Genomic DNA, 15358 nt, shown 5'->3' on the forward strand with positions numbered 1-15358 from the left:
AACAGCTTTAACACCCAGGGGACTACAAAGCTACAAAGCTTTAACACCCAGGTCCACCAAACATTCACCCTTACACCCAGACCCTCATACACGTTTGCAAGACTGGACAAGATAGGTCTGCCTGTTCCATTGAGACGAATTGCCCTCCCTGTGGCGAGAATGAAACCCACAACTTGGGTGTTATTAGCACAACCTCTCATCAAATTGACACCACCAGCCACAGGTTATGATAATAAGAAAATAAGGCAAATGCAGCTAAGCTGATATGTCCAAGTCGAAAAAACTAATTTCAGCTTAGAAAAACAGCACACTAATGAAGCTTTTAAAAATTAACTTGTGATTAAAGATCATACAGACAGGCAGTGTTGGTGAAAAACCACAATGAACATCAAAACAAGCCTGAGTTCAGAGTCTGGAAATGTAACCAGAAGGTTATTGTTTTTAAATATACAGATAAGACACATATATTTGTTTCCTGTTTATGATATATATATATATATATTAGAAAACAAGAAAATTATTTTTTTTCAATCTACCACTAATCAGTGTGACAAAAATCCATGACCCTCCAGGAATTTGACCAGCTCTCCAGGCAATGGATTCTTCAAATGAGAGCAAGTTGAAGTACTTCTGGTATCAGAAGATGTAGTCAGAGTCCCTGAGCCCAGAGGGTGTTCTTAATCTACGCCTGAAAATGATTGAAATGGACATCAGTGGAGGCAGATAAGCTTTGGAAATCTTTAAGCAGGCAAAAAAAAAAAAAAAAAAAAAGGAATAAGTAAACCTAGAAGAGTACCTGGCACACAGCGGAGGCTCAACATGTGCTGGATTAATTCATTAATTCATTCAAAATTATGCTGGCGGTCAGTTTATGACAAATAGATTAAGATAGTGCACTGGTGCACGGCCATTAGAGTATGATTAGTAAACCAACTTTATACCAAAGAATTCCTTTTTATGGAAAAAGTACAGTCAATTTTTTAAAACTTTCGGCAATACTGCAGAAGTAAAGGAACCATGGTGAACTATCATGATTATTTTTGTAACATTTCCCAAAGTAAAAATTTCAACTGAAAATAAAAAGAAACCTGTATAAATTGGAATAAATGCAGACTGGAGTGATTCTCTAGCACAGTGACCAACATTTGGACACATCACATAAGTCTTAAAGGTCGCAGAATGAGTCTAGTTATATATGTTTTTCCATTCCAGACAGCTTGAAATTTAGTGTCTAATTCAAAAGTCCAAAACTATAAAACTCCTGAAAATAATCTTTCCAAATGACCAGTTTACTTTCTCCCTGGACCTGAAAATAGGATGGAAGGGAAGTCTAATTCTGAGAAAGTAGAATCTCCTTCTGATGTTTTGTTTATAAAAATAGTAAACATTTTACTGAACCAGAAAGGGCTAAATTTCATATCTCGATTTAAAAGTATTTGCAGGCCAGGCATAGTGGCTCACACCTGTAGTCCCAATGCTCTGGGAGGCTGAGGCAAGAGGATCACTTGAGTCCAGGAGTTCAAGACCAGCCTAGTCAACATAGTGAGACCCCCGTCTCTACAGAAAAGTAACCAGGGGAGAGGTGATGCACACCTATGGCACTCAGGGGGCTGGGGCAGGAGGATCACTTTGAGCCCAGGAGTTAGAGGCTGCAGTGAGCAATAATCGTGCCACAGCACTCCAGCCTGGGTGACAGAGTGAGACCTCTGCCTCTAAAAAAGACAAAACCACCACCACAACCACAAAAAATCCAGTATTTGTGATCCCTTTCAAAGCACTGGTTCTTCTGCTTCTCAGAGAACTCAGATTGCATCTGATCTTTGCTTGCCAGAATCATCATTTTATGGTTTAGCAAGGAGTTGTCTGCAGGCTTTGCCCCAGTAGTGGTTCCAAAGACGTGCAGCCACAGCTTGAATAACCTGCACCTGAGCACAAATGTGGCCTTCGTAGTCAAGCACCATCGTTCCCCTTCAGTTAGTTAGTCTCGTGACTTTTTTAAGTAGTAATTCCACACCTGTCAAATGCTGTTGGAAGAGACCCTTGAATAGTTCTAGGAGAACCCTCCTCTGGGAAGAAATTTGGGACAGAAGAATTTTTCTTAAGAAGGAAGAAAAGATGGATGAGGAAAGCGCTGACTTCCTCTCATGAGGACCAACAGGCTCCACAATTCCTTTAGCGGCTGTGTCAGCAAGATGCCCAGAACTGTCTCCAGGCGACAGCAGAGGTCAATTTCAGGTCCACAGAGTCCCACTAACCTCCTATAATTTAGAACCTAATTCAATTGTAACCTGATGGTGAAATTATTCAACAGTTTGCTTCTGGGCATTGAAATAAATAATTTAAAACAGCAAATTTAATACTGCCATTGTTGACATTCTCTACAGTGGCATCAGAAACTCCTCAAAGTCCTATTTACTTCCAAGTGGCCATCTTCATAGTACATTGTCCTTTGTGAAAGCTCTTTGCAAAGAGAATGTACATCTATATATGTAACATTTGCACCATGCATTACAGTTTTTAAAGAGCTTAGCAAACATGAATCTTCTTTAGTACACAGCACTCCTTTAAGATAAAGCATTCAATAACCAATTTTTAATCTCTCCATTGTAGCACAGGTAACTGTGTCCTTATGTTAGGAAATTATGCCCCTTAGAATACCACTTATTCCAATTTATCAGCCTAAAATGTATATGGAGTACTTACTATAAGTCTACACGCATAGAATTTTTTAGTGTAATAAAATATTCACTATTTTAATGGACAAAACATCTGAAAGAGATCCTACTTCCTCAGAATTAGACTTCCCTTTCCTCCTCCTATTTTAAGTTCCAGGGAGAAAATAAACTAGTTATTTGGAAAGCTTATACTTAGTGGAGTTTTATAGTTTCGACTTTTGAATAGACATTAAATTTCATGCCATCTACAATGGAAAAACATATATAACTAGACTCATTCCATGGCCTTTAAGACTTATTTGACGTGTCCAAATGTGTCCAACTATGTGTCTACATGTCTGTTTATTGCTGATGGAAACAGCAACAGTAATTCACCTTCAAAATCCCTAAAACGTGGTTGAATAAACAAATGAAGAACACAGGATGGTGTATAATGCCGAACTGCTGTAGGTGCAGAGTTAGGGAGGGAAAAACCCGGAAGGTTATCAGAGCCTCAAACATTCAGAAAAGACTTCCTGGAGGAGAGAGGCCTTCAATTAGGCCTCGAAGGACAGTATTTGGAGAGAGAGGAGAAGGTAGGTAAGGTGTCTCTGCCAGTAATTACAGCCTCGTGAAAGAAGCCTGTGGGACAGAAATGAATATGGTATTGAGATGGCAGAGGAGAGAGGTCAAGGGTGCCACAATCTTCAGGCACAACTAAGAAGATCCCTGCAAAGGCAACGGCTCCTCTGGGCCAGCAGAGAAAGTGAAGACCCCAAACAGGGGCTCTCAAGATAGGATGGGGCTGCGGCTGGGAGCGGCACCACCTTTGGGAGGCTGGCAAGGCGGGCAGGCCCACGGGGGAGCCGTGGCTTGCTGGCTGGGATTTCTCCTGCCAGCAGCACTGGCGTCCTCCAAGATTGCTTCCTGCGGCTTTTCTATTTCTCTTATCTTCATCCACTGTCTTTTCTTGTGTCCTGTGACCCACTCACTGCCATGCCACTGAAAATGCTGTTAGAACAAGAAAACAGTAGTCTGTGTCATGTTAATCACATCCTGCTCGAACCTGGCCAGAGTTCCCTGCCCATACCCTTTATAAAGCAGTGGACAGTCCCCAGATGGGCTTGCTGGAAGTCTGCACCGGCGCTGCATGCAGGAGAGCCCCGGGCTGCTCTGACCACAGTGACATGCTGGGTTGTCACACCCTGCACGGGTGCAGACAATTCCATACAGATGGATCAGCAACTTCGCAGGTCTTCACAACTATGAGTCCAGATCCACTGAGCCAGGATGCCTCAGCAAAAGGTGGCTTCACATAGGGTGGCTTGAAAAGCAAGCAATCCTGGCTGACTGCATCCCTTCCCGAGGACCAGCACCCACCAGGTGACTCCTTTTACCCTTAACAAACTCCATCTGCCAGTCAGAGCCCCTTATCCACGAGCTTGCATAGTTTCAGAATCACTCTCAACAAGCAGAGATCCATTTGCCTCTCTGAGGTGGGACCGTACAGGTGCAAGAGCCTCTCCCGACCATTGGCTGCAGGTTGGCCAAGATAAACAGCCTCACCCAAGAATGCTGAGCACGCGGTTACTGCATGGAAACAAGTCCCGGCTTCACTCTCAGCTGGAGCTGGCACTACATTGGTATTTATGTAATGCTGCCTTGGCAGATATTTCATCTGCAGTATATGTTGAAATGGACAGATAATTATTTAGAACAAATAAAATAAGCTACTTCTGAAGATGACTTGAAGTGGGCACTGACTTGCTGGGACTCTCAGGCCAGCCTCTACCACCCGAGGCAGCTCTCTACAGAACACAAAGGTCCAGCCTAGAAGGGAGTGGCTGAGGTGAGTGCCTCAGGACAAGCCAACACAGTGATGTTCATTCCAAGAATATTTATGATGAAGAGAACCCAGGAGAGCTGAAGATTAGCATCACACTTTTATAATAGAGAAGAGCTCACCTGCACCAGGTGCCGTGTCCCGCTGGGGCCTGGCTACTCCAGAGGCTCCTCCGCTGCTGCAACGTGCCCGAGCCCCAACCTGCAAGTCCTCCTGGTAGAGTAGCTCTTAGCTCCAGCCTGCGTGTCAGACCAAAGCCCACACTTTGTCCACTTCTTACTTTGTTTAGTAAGAAGGGAAGGGAAAAGGAAGAAAAAGAGGAAAGGAGGAACAAAGGAAGAGGAGAAGGAAGAAGGCAGTGCAGTAAGGGAAGGGAAAGGTGGGAAGGTGTGGAAATAAGAAGCAGAGATGAGAAGGGGCAGAGGAAGGTGGCTGTGTGGTCCTGGCCTTGTTCATGGCAAAACACACTTATACTTTGAGGGTGTTCTGCTTCCCTAAGGCACACCGGGGAAGGTCAACAGGTTCCTGCGGACCAGCGAGAAGAGGAGCCCTGTTCAGGAACAGCAGGCAATAGGAAGAGACAAAAGTGATTGATTCCCTGAGGTGCCAGAGCAGGAAGAACAGTCCAGGCATGGCCTGAGAGCAGAGCAAGGTAAAGAGCACGCCTCACCTACCCTCCAGCTCACGCTCCCAGGAGGAGGCCCTGGCCCTGCACAGCCAGCCCCTCCACCCCTCCTCCAGGAGCCTCCACCCCCGAAACCAGCCCTCAGCCCTCTCCCAACTCTGCTCCTCCAGCTGAAATACTGCCCCTCACACCAGGGCCGCATCCCTCTGGGACTACAGCTGGAGTGGCCCTGCCAGTGTAGCAAAGGGCATCTCTGGGGAGGAGATGGTCTCAGCAACTTCAAACACATTTTCTGTTAAGTTTTCTCTTGTATTGTGATGTTACAGAACACGCTCAGCAGGAATTTGTCCCCCAAGAAGTATTCTTTGCTGCAGTCCATCTTCAATTCACAATGGGAATAACCTGCTCACTATCCTTTGTATTTTTCTCACCTACTTTCATGTTTTTTACATCTCTGTTAGGAGATTTAAATTATTTAGGGACAAAGCTGAAGGTGTGTGAATGGATGGATGAAGAGATGGCTGAACTGATTGATGAACAAAAAGTTCGCCTGCCAGTAAAAACAGAGGAATGGAGTAGAATGCAGGAGGCCGGAGGCTGCAAGGGGCATTTTACAGTTGACCTAGATGGTAATTTGGAGAGAGAGAGAGAGAAGTGACACCAGCCTTGAACTTGAGAGATGCCATTTTCTAAATTGCCCTGTGTGGCTGAATGACTTTTGCATGCTAGCCCAAAGAAATAACTGCCATGCATTTCATTGTGTGAGAAAACATATTATGAGTTCAAGAAAATAAGAGGAAACATTTTAACATCAAGATGGGAAGGGATAAAGACAGTCCAAGAGGCCATGGAGGGGGCAGGATACAGCTGTCCACATGAGAAATGGCAGTGACTTCTTTGTGTTAGGGGCAGAGGAGATGGAGAAAATGGAAATATTTGAAAAATATTGAAGACATATAAAGGACAGGTCTTAATAACACAGAATTGTGAGTGAGGAAGAAGGATGAGTAAAAGATAACTTCTGGATTTCTGTTCTGAAAACAAAATTCTGAAAGGGGAAATGGAATGAGGAGCACGTTTGTAGGGAAGGAGGGAAATTGTAAGTTGCACTGCCCTTCATTGTTAAGATTTCACCAAATGAGAGACATTCAAATAGAAATATTCCCTAAATAATAAGACATTTTGTCCTGGGGCTCAATAAGAAATGCCTGGTGGGAAGTAATAGATTTTATTCAGCCATTTAAGAGTGTTCAGGTCTTGGGGGATAACTATCATCATTAATGGAAGAGCACTCTTGTCATTAATGATGGAGATGGTCCATAGAAAGTGACACAGAGCAGGGACAGAAGATGATCTAGAGTGCAGTTCTGAGTCTCACCCTCTGCTATGGTTTGGGTGTGGTTTGGATATAGCTTGTTTGGCACTGCCAAATCTCATGTTGAAATTTGATCCGCAATGTTTGAAGTGAGGCCTGGTGGGAGGTGCGCGGGTCATGGCGGGGGGGCAGATCCCTCAGGAATGGCTTGGTGCCGTTCTCAGGGGAGTGACTTCTCATGGGAGTGGGTGAGTTCTCACTCTTAGTTCCTGCAGAAACTGGTTGTTGAAAAGAACCTGGCAGCTCCTCCTGTCTCTCTTGCTTCCTCTCTGGCCATGTGATCTCTGCACACACCAGCTCCCCTTCATGTTCCACAATAAATGGAAGCTTCCTGAAGCCCTCACCAGAAGCAGATGCTGGTGCCATGTTTCTTATATGGCCTGTAGAGCCATGAGCCAAGATAAACCTCTTTTCCTTAAAAATTATCCAGCCTCGGCATTCCTTTATAGCAGCCCCAACAGACTAAAACACCTACATTTAAGGGACAGACGGCTCCCAAAGGAGACCAAGCAGATGTAGCCACAGATGTAGGTCAAAAACCACGGGAGTTTACTTCTATGGGCACCAAAAGAAGAATGTGTTTAAACAAAGAGAGCAGAGTCAAAAATTTCTCTTGGAGGCAAAGTAAAATAAAGGCTGAAAAATGTCCATTGAACTGAGCAACAATGCTGTCTTGGGTAAAGCAGTTTTCATATAGAGGTAAAACAGAAGCCAGATTATAATGGGTAAAAAAGTAAATGAGAGTTGAGGAAGAGAGCAAGTACAGGCAACTCTTTTTAAAAAGTTGATTTTGACGAAGGAAAGTGGGGCCAAATGTTGGTAGCGTTTTGGGTTAGACAGATACTTGCTAGTTTTAAGACGAAAAGACACGACTATGTTTAAATGAAGAAAGATATGAGCTCCATGAAACTGAAGGTACAAAAAAGAAAGCCTATAATCTATTGCACAAGGCCCCTGAGGAGGTGGGAAGACATAGCGGAAGAATTTGCCTGAAATGAGAAGGGGCTCACCTCTTCCATCGTAAGCCGGCTGAATGGGAGTTGTGGGCATGACTCGAGCAGTTCAGACGCACCACATTTCCTGCTGCTCTCTAATATCCCCAAACCTGTCATATTTCCCCTTTTGCATGTGACAGTCTAATGATAATCCTGAAGCATATACAGATATATTTCTTCTCCATTGATAAAGCATCATATAATCTTCTGGAGACACAGGCTCCATTAAAATAATTTCTCAATTTCCCCATTGTGCATAACTGCCTTCCATGAAGCTTGCCACTAAAATATCACTTGACTGAGAGGAGGTGGTGTTGGTGACTAGAAAATGTATGTCTTGAGAGCATGGTGTTCTTTTACTTGTGGAATATGAAATATCTGCTTCCAAATTCCTCAAGGTCCTTCTCCTTGGAGAAGGGGTTTTCCTCTTGTCAGATCATGCCATTCATCCCCTGTGTTAATGTCTATAGACTAGCAAGGAAATGTGTCTAAAATTCAACAGCTTGCCAGCACCTAAGAGAAATTATCAGAAATATTGTCCCCTTCCTCTTATACATTTCTCTCTGGAAAATTTTTTCAATTTCACAAGGTTTTATCATCTATATTATAGGGATTTGTTTTTAATTCTTCACAATTTCCTTACACTCCTCCAAAGCAATCTTTAACATGTACAGTTTTCTTTTTCAATTCTGCCCTTGGTGAGTCAGTTTATAGTGTGGTTTGATATTTTATTATTGTCAAATATTGCTTATAAGAGAGAGGCTTTGGTTTGGTAACAACTAAACACTAAAATAAAAAGAAAGGAAAAAAGTTATTGTTTTTTTTTGTTTGTTTTTGTTTTTTTAAAGAGAGGCTTTGGGAAAACTGGCAAACTTTCCGCTCTTCCAAAGGTTACTTGTTATATGACTGATCTCCAAGCATTTATTTATCTGGAAAATCTGTTTGTGATTCTGCCTATGTCAGGGCAACAATGGCTACAAGATACTTTGAAAGATGGTGGGATATGCCACACAGGGTACTGTATTAAACCTCAGGGTAAATCATGTTAAATAGAACTGTTCTCCTCCCATCTACCAAAGCACATCTATTTTTCTTCAAATCAAAATGTAGTTTGACCTCCAGGTAGGTTTCCTAAACAACCCTGCCCTTCTCCATTCCTCCTAGTGCCACCTTGAGCTGGCCTTCTTCTGAATACTCTTTCATTTATTGGTAATTGTGACTCACTTATGTATACTTATGCTTTGCTAGCTTCTTTCCCCTTTGGGAAATTAATCTCAGCAGAAACTGAGTTGAATCTCTTCTACGTATTCCTAAGCATAGCTGTCCTTTGAGCACTCCATAAATATTTGTCTACTGACTGGTTGAAGATTTAGTCTCACACAAGTGCAGGTGAACTTCATCTCATTTTAGAACTCTGATGGGAAATATGACTGTGTTACACAAGATTCTGGGCCTTTTCCTACCCTCGGGTGAATAAAGAGCCATAATCAATTAAAAATGTCTGCTATGGGACTGAAAAGATGGCAAGAAGAGGTGGAGACTGTGCCGCTGTACCAAGAGTTTGCCACTTCGTTTTAGTGGGGCATTGAATGGTTGATTGTATTAGTCTGTTTTCACACTGCTATAAAGAAGAACCTGAGACTGGGTAATTTATAAAGAAAAAAGGTGTGATTGACTCATAGTTCTGCAGGCTGTACAGGAGGCATGGCTGGGGAGGCCTCAGGAAACTTACAGTCATGGCAAAAGGTGAAGGAGAAGCCAGCGCGTCTTACATGGCTTGAGCAGGAGGGAGAGAGCAAAGGGGGAAGTGCTACACACTTTTACAAAAACCAGATCTCATGAGAACTTACTATCATGAGAACAGCAAGGGGAAAGGTCTGCCCCCATGATCCAATCACCTTCCACTAGGCCCCTCTCCCAACATTGGGGATTACAATTCAACACGAGATTTGACTGGGGACACAGAGCCAAACTATATCATTGATGGTTTGATACAGGCTTTTGAGATACGCAATGTGTAGATATTTCCTTTAATTACTTAGCATGATGAATTTCATCAAACCTAAATATATATCAGTGGTTTGATTGGTTAGTTGGTGGGTGGGGTTTTTTTGGCAGGGGGTGGGTTTACCCTCCATTTCTTTAGTCTGACAGTATAACTTTTGGTCACGTGATTGTTCCATAAAATATATTGGGATTGCATACATCCTAATTTGCAGTAATTTTATTTTCTTGATAGATACAGTCTTCTGTAAATGGATTTTTATCTTAGCAAGTATTTTTTATATACATATTTTCTACCAACGTAGCTAATTTGACTAGATGTTATTAAATAGGGAGAAAATCTAGCTCTAGTTCATGTTTTCTCTTGCTTAAGGAAAACAAAAATGCTCAACTTTTGTTGAAAATGAATGTAAGGCCAACGGTAACATTATTCAAAATATAATAATGTCCTTTTTAAGATGAAGTAAATTGGAGTTGTCTCTTTGTCACCCCAGTTACTGTCTCTAAGGCCACATTCTGTTCTCATAAGATAGGTTATATGAAAAGAAATTGAAGCACCATAAATTACATTAGTGTAAGGTCACAAATTAATCACTTTATAACCTATTTTCTCTTGAAAACTCTTTATAGAAGTTCTACCAGAAAATGGCTCACACTATTGAACTTAATAGGTTATTACTACATGTTTTGCTCAGTATTCTAAGCCAAGTCATCAGGAAAAGATTATAGTTACCAGCTCCCATTGTCCTGTTTGACATCAATGAAAAGATGCTTTACTTACATTTTCATGTGTTATTTATTCCTGTCAGAAGATATATCCATTTTATATGCAGCTAAAATTCCTGGGGCTTTTCATTAATCAACTAAACACAGGATGTGCTTGAAGGAAGAGCTGTGGAAGGGAGTATTGCCCCACTGTGGAAGGGAGTGTTGCCAAACCCTTTTAGTAAAACTGAAATTATATTTTCTTGGTTAACTGAAAAAGAAAATGTTAATGATGGTGTCGACTAGCATCAGAATTAATTTTACTCTACAATTGAATTTATGGTCAAAGTGTCATATTCCTATTATGTAAGAATGTTTTGTAGTATATCTTAAATAAAATTTATTAGCTGAATAAATATTTATATGCATGGTATAATGGAATAAAAGAGGGAGCAATGGAGACTTTATTTCAATAAGTGAGTTTTGTATACAACAGTAAATAATTAAATCCAATTGATTCCAGAACTCATAAGGCACTTCTTTTATAAGGATAAGTGCAGTATTGGTGTTAGATTGAGTCTATAACTTATAACAGTATCACACTTGGGAGGAAGAATTTGAATACAAGGGCAGAACAGAATTTGAATCTAGTTCAAATGAGAGAAAATCTTTGTAAAGTGCTGGCATAATGAAGGAAGAAGTGATTTGACATTGGCATAGATTCTCTCTGCTGTCAAAGATCTGAAGAAGTCGTTTCATCCCACTGCCCCACATGGGGCATTTTAGCCAGTTGACTGCCGGTGGTCTCAGACAAAGAAGGAACGCTTTCAACACCACCATCAAGGACTTTCGTAGTCTTGATTCTTAGACTTTGAATAACTCTTCTTTGAGTTCTATTAACATTCATCTTTATTTTTCTCAGTATTGTAGAATAGAATGTTTAGACTTCCCAGAATATTTTTTTCTCATGTAAAAGGCTCAAAAAAATGGTGTCGCTTCTGTATTTCTATCAGTCACTCTTCTTTGTCCGTCATACTTGAGTTAATCCATCTCATGCTTCAACCTCACTTTTGGCGTGTAATCACCCAGGTTGTTTTGCTATCTCTAATGATGAAAGTCAGTTTGGTGGAAGCAAAGATGGCATTTGTCTGTGTCTATATCCCCAACTACTGACCTAGTGGTCAGCACTTAGCATGTGGTAAAAGCTTGTGAAAGAAGCGTTTCAAAGTTTAGTTCCAAATCCCATCACCTCGATAAATTACTGAACAAGGCACTTATTCTTTTTGAATATTTTTCTCATTTATAAAATGAGGCTAATAATATCTTCTCTCTGGGTTTTCATGACAAGCAAAATAATGATTGAGAGATTTGTACCATGTAAGATATGATTATTTTTCTAACCTTCAACTGGAGGAAATTCTGTCAACACACGGTTTTAAGTTTCCAAGTAGTATATTTCTGTGCATTCTGTTGGCATTCAATACTTACTGCCCACTGAAATGAGTCTTCTTCTTTTATCGTAATATTCTTAAGATGCTTGCCTGGCGTCTTGGTTTCAAGGACCACCTACCTCTATAAGAGACTCTACAATCTACACTTCAACACTTGATCATTTACCTCTGCCCAGAATCATGTCTGTAAGAATTAGCTCCATCAGAATTTCGTCCGGGAGTCCCTAGGTGGACACCTTGCTGCTTCTCCCTGCTACAACTCAATCTCTCCAAGTGCAACCCCTGTCCTTCTTAACGTCACCTGATCGTGTGGGCACAGCTGGCTGTTCATTGCCCCTCCTGCTCCCACGGCCGCCCCAACCCCTACACACACCCACACTCACCACCCCTACACACACACGCACACTCCCACTCCCACATGCACACACACTCACACCTCCACCCCTACACACACATTCACACTCCCACTCCCACCCCTACTTCTACACACACTCACATACACACACACACTCTCACACTCCCACCCCGACATACACACACACTCACACTGTCACACTCTCATACTTCTATCCATAACACACTCACACTCCCACCCCCCCACACACACTCCCATCGTCACATACACATACACACACACTCACACCCCCATGCCCACATACACACACCCTCACCCCTACTTCTACAGACACATACACACACACTCACACCTCCACCCCCCTACACACACTCACACACACAACTGACGCTGGCTCGCGCACATGCTATTCCCAGAGCTCTGCTTCCGAGACGGTGGTGGCTCCCCGGGGCCGCACCTGTGCCTCCGCCGGGCCTGTGGGGTGAGTGGGATGCTAACGCCTGGCCTTGGAGAGAGATGTCTGGGAGGAGGAGGGGGGACGTGCAAGGGACGATTGGGGGGTGCATTAAGAAAGAAACCCATGGAATATGAAAGCTGTGACGGGGACAGAAAATTTAAGAAAAAGCAGAAATTTTGTTTAAAGATTTAGGGAAAGTGTGGCTGTTTAAGAGGCAGGCTCTGTACTCCCCTCCTCGTGAAGACTTCCATAAAATCTATACTATTTAAAGCTGCTTTTGGTGTTGAGTGTTGGAGTCTGTGAGTACAGGGTGAGGTCACGGGGTCCAATGGTCGCCTTGCCTGCCGCCCTGTGGGGTGACTCCCACCTCCTTGGTCCCCTCCTCCTCAACCACCTGGCTGGGAGAGGGCTCGTACCCTCCTGCTTTGGGCTGCGTTCTCACTTTCACCCAGACCTCACGCTCCTAAACACCTCCTTGGATTTGGGCACATACGCGGTGGGGCCTCTTCAGCTGTAGAGTCATTAACCCTAAACTCCTTGTTCATGGAATCAACAGCCGACTGTGCCGTCCTCACCCTCGGGGCGCTGCCCTGTGGAGGGAACGTGGTCCCCTGTGGAGGGAACGTGGTCCACTCCGGAGCGCAGCTCTGCCCGTGTTTGACCGGTGACCTCGACCAGTATCCCTCCTCAGGTAAACGAGGGCTGCATCAGGCTTCCCTCCTCGCCCGTAGCAAGGGGCTTGCCCTTTTGCTTCTGCACCATAAAAGCACTCATGTTCCAGAAAGACTTCTCATAACATCTGCTTGAAATTTTACCCCCCAAAATCGGACTTTTCTTACTAATTTCTAATTCTTCTCAAAAGGCAACTCAAGTATGTCTATGTGACATATTTATCTGCCAATCTTTCTCCAATTCTTAATGTAAATTATACAGAAAATTGATATTTGATATTTTTCGGCATGTTTCCTAGTGAAAGATAAGATTTTATATACCATGTAAATTTCATTACCTGAGAGAGGGGAAGAAAAAAGGTGAAAGGTACTGCTGAACCTGTACACTGCAACAGTTTAATTTAAATTTATGATATGCTGTCATTGGGGAAAAAATCAGTAAAATATCCAAATGTTCACTTAACATATTTTCAACAAAATCTCATTTTTTTCTCCTCAAGTCTTTATTTGATTTACACACCAAGAAAAGCAGAAAGGATGGCAGGTTCAATTACAAAGCTAAGTCTTGAACTTTATGTTCATTTCGCTTTTAACAGGTGTGTGTGTGTAATACACAGCCCTTCCGTGATCATCTGACCTGGCCCTCTTGGGAGATGTGGCCCAGGCTCCAGGAGCCCTCGTACCCTGCACTGTTTTGACACGGCCTGGGGACCGGGGTTTCGGAAAAAGGACCTGGAGGGCTGAGCTGGCAGCTGAAGAGGCAGGGTACCAGGAGCCACCCCTCAATGGGCTAGGGCTAGGGACAGAGCTGGGAGCCACTCTACAGTTTGGTCTGGGTAGATGTGGGGGGTGATCTGAGTGGAGGTACATGTTTATAGCTTTTGAATGGAGAAGGTAGGAGGTTGATTTCTGGCAACCAGTTGAGAACCATAAAGTGGGTGTGTAGAAGGTGAAAGGGGAAAACCAGGTGAATGAGAGGCCATGGTAAACCCAAAGGAGGGGCACGGGCTGGGGATGGAACAGAGGAATCCATTCTAATGCCAAGTCCAGCCCCCGTCTGGCATTCCTGACATTCATACCCATTTGTGAGTAAATCTGGCAGAAAAGAAAGTGAAGGGGGAGACGTGAGGATGGGCTCAGACTCAAAAACAGTCATGTCACTGCCTAATTGCTTTTATCCAAGTTAAAACAATTTTTTTAAACCAATGATGTTAGCTGAGGCAAAGCTCTTTAAAAGAAAAAAAAGATTTTTTTAAACTTATTGAGCTATAATTTGTTACTGTTTTCATCCATGCAACAAAAAACTTGGGATCAAACATTAGAAAATTAAATTAGGTTCATGCACAACCAAAGATCTTTTCTCTTGCCCTATGGACCTGCTGAGTTGAAATTCCATTTTCCGTCTCCTCACAGCATTTTAGAGAAATGATTATCATCTGATGAATTGCACTAAAAGCAAACCACTAACAGATAGATCAGCACCATTCTTCTATTAATTAATGCCACTGTGTGTTGTGTATGTAACAAATGCAAATTATCGAATAGGGCAACATTGACTTTCTTTTCCATGCATTCCTCAGTACAATTCAAATGCATTTTGGGAACTGCCCTGGACTGGGAGATTGCAATCATTGTAGCATTTTCCTCTTGATTTATAAGGCTCAATTATCTTTCTTTGGTTATATGAAATGTCTTTTCTAATAAAAGAGCCAAAAAGTGAGAGACAGCATTTCTAGCATCAGGCACAGAAGGGTGATGGGATAATATCAAATTTCCTATGGTTTAGCAAACATTGACAAATAGGGGAAATTAGGATTGCTCATCCAATATGTTTTGGCCTCAAAGGATTCAGCTAATAAAGTAACTAGAAAAATTAAATATGTGTAAGCCGCAGCACCTTTAGAATACTTAACAGATTACCGAGTTGTGTCATTTATGGCAATGAATGTTTCCAGGCTGCAAGCAAAAAATTTATTTTTCACTTTACTTGAAAAGAAGATGATGCCTCCAAATATCACAGGGAATTGTTTCTTTTGTGTCCAAATGAGTTGAGATCTAAACCAACATTTAAATGGGCTTCAATCATGAATTGCAAAATGCAGTTGAAATGAATATTGTTTTGCTGATAGTTTAGTCTGGAAGCAATTGTCTTTTTCCCTACAGATACAGTGCCTCCTTGATTAAGTGACTTTTAGTTATTTTTTCATAACAGGCCATTATTTG

At 42.3% G+C, this 15358-nt stretch overlaps 1 protein-coding gene across 6 annotated transcripts in view; it reads left to right on the forward strand.

The window, feature by feature from the left end:
* PACRG (parkin coregulated) overlaps nt 1-15358 on the forward strand; it is a 576157-nt gene that overhangs the window by 489170 nt on the left and 71629 nt on the right. The gene's annotated exons all lie outside the window — the stretch shown is intronic.

Source organism: Gorilla gorilla, chromosome 5, assembly GCF_029281585.2.
Source record: "Gorilla gorilla gorilla isolate KB3781 chromosome 5, NHGRI_mGorGor1-v2.1_pri, whole genome shotgun sequence".
NCBI classification, from domain to species: Eukaryota; Metazoa; Chordata; class Mammalia; order Primates; family Hominidae; genus Gorilla; species Gorilla gorilla.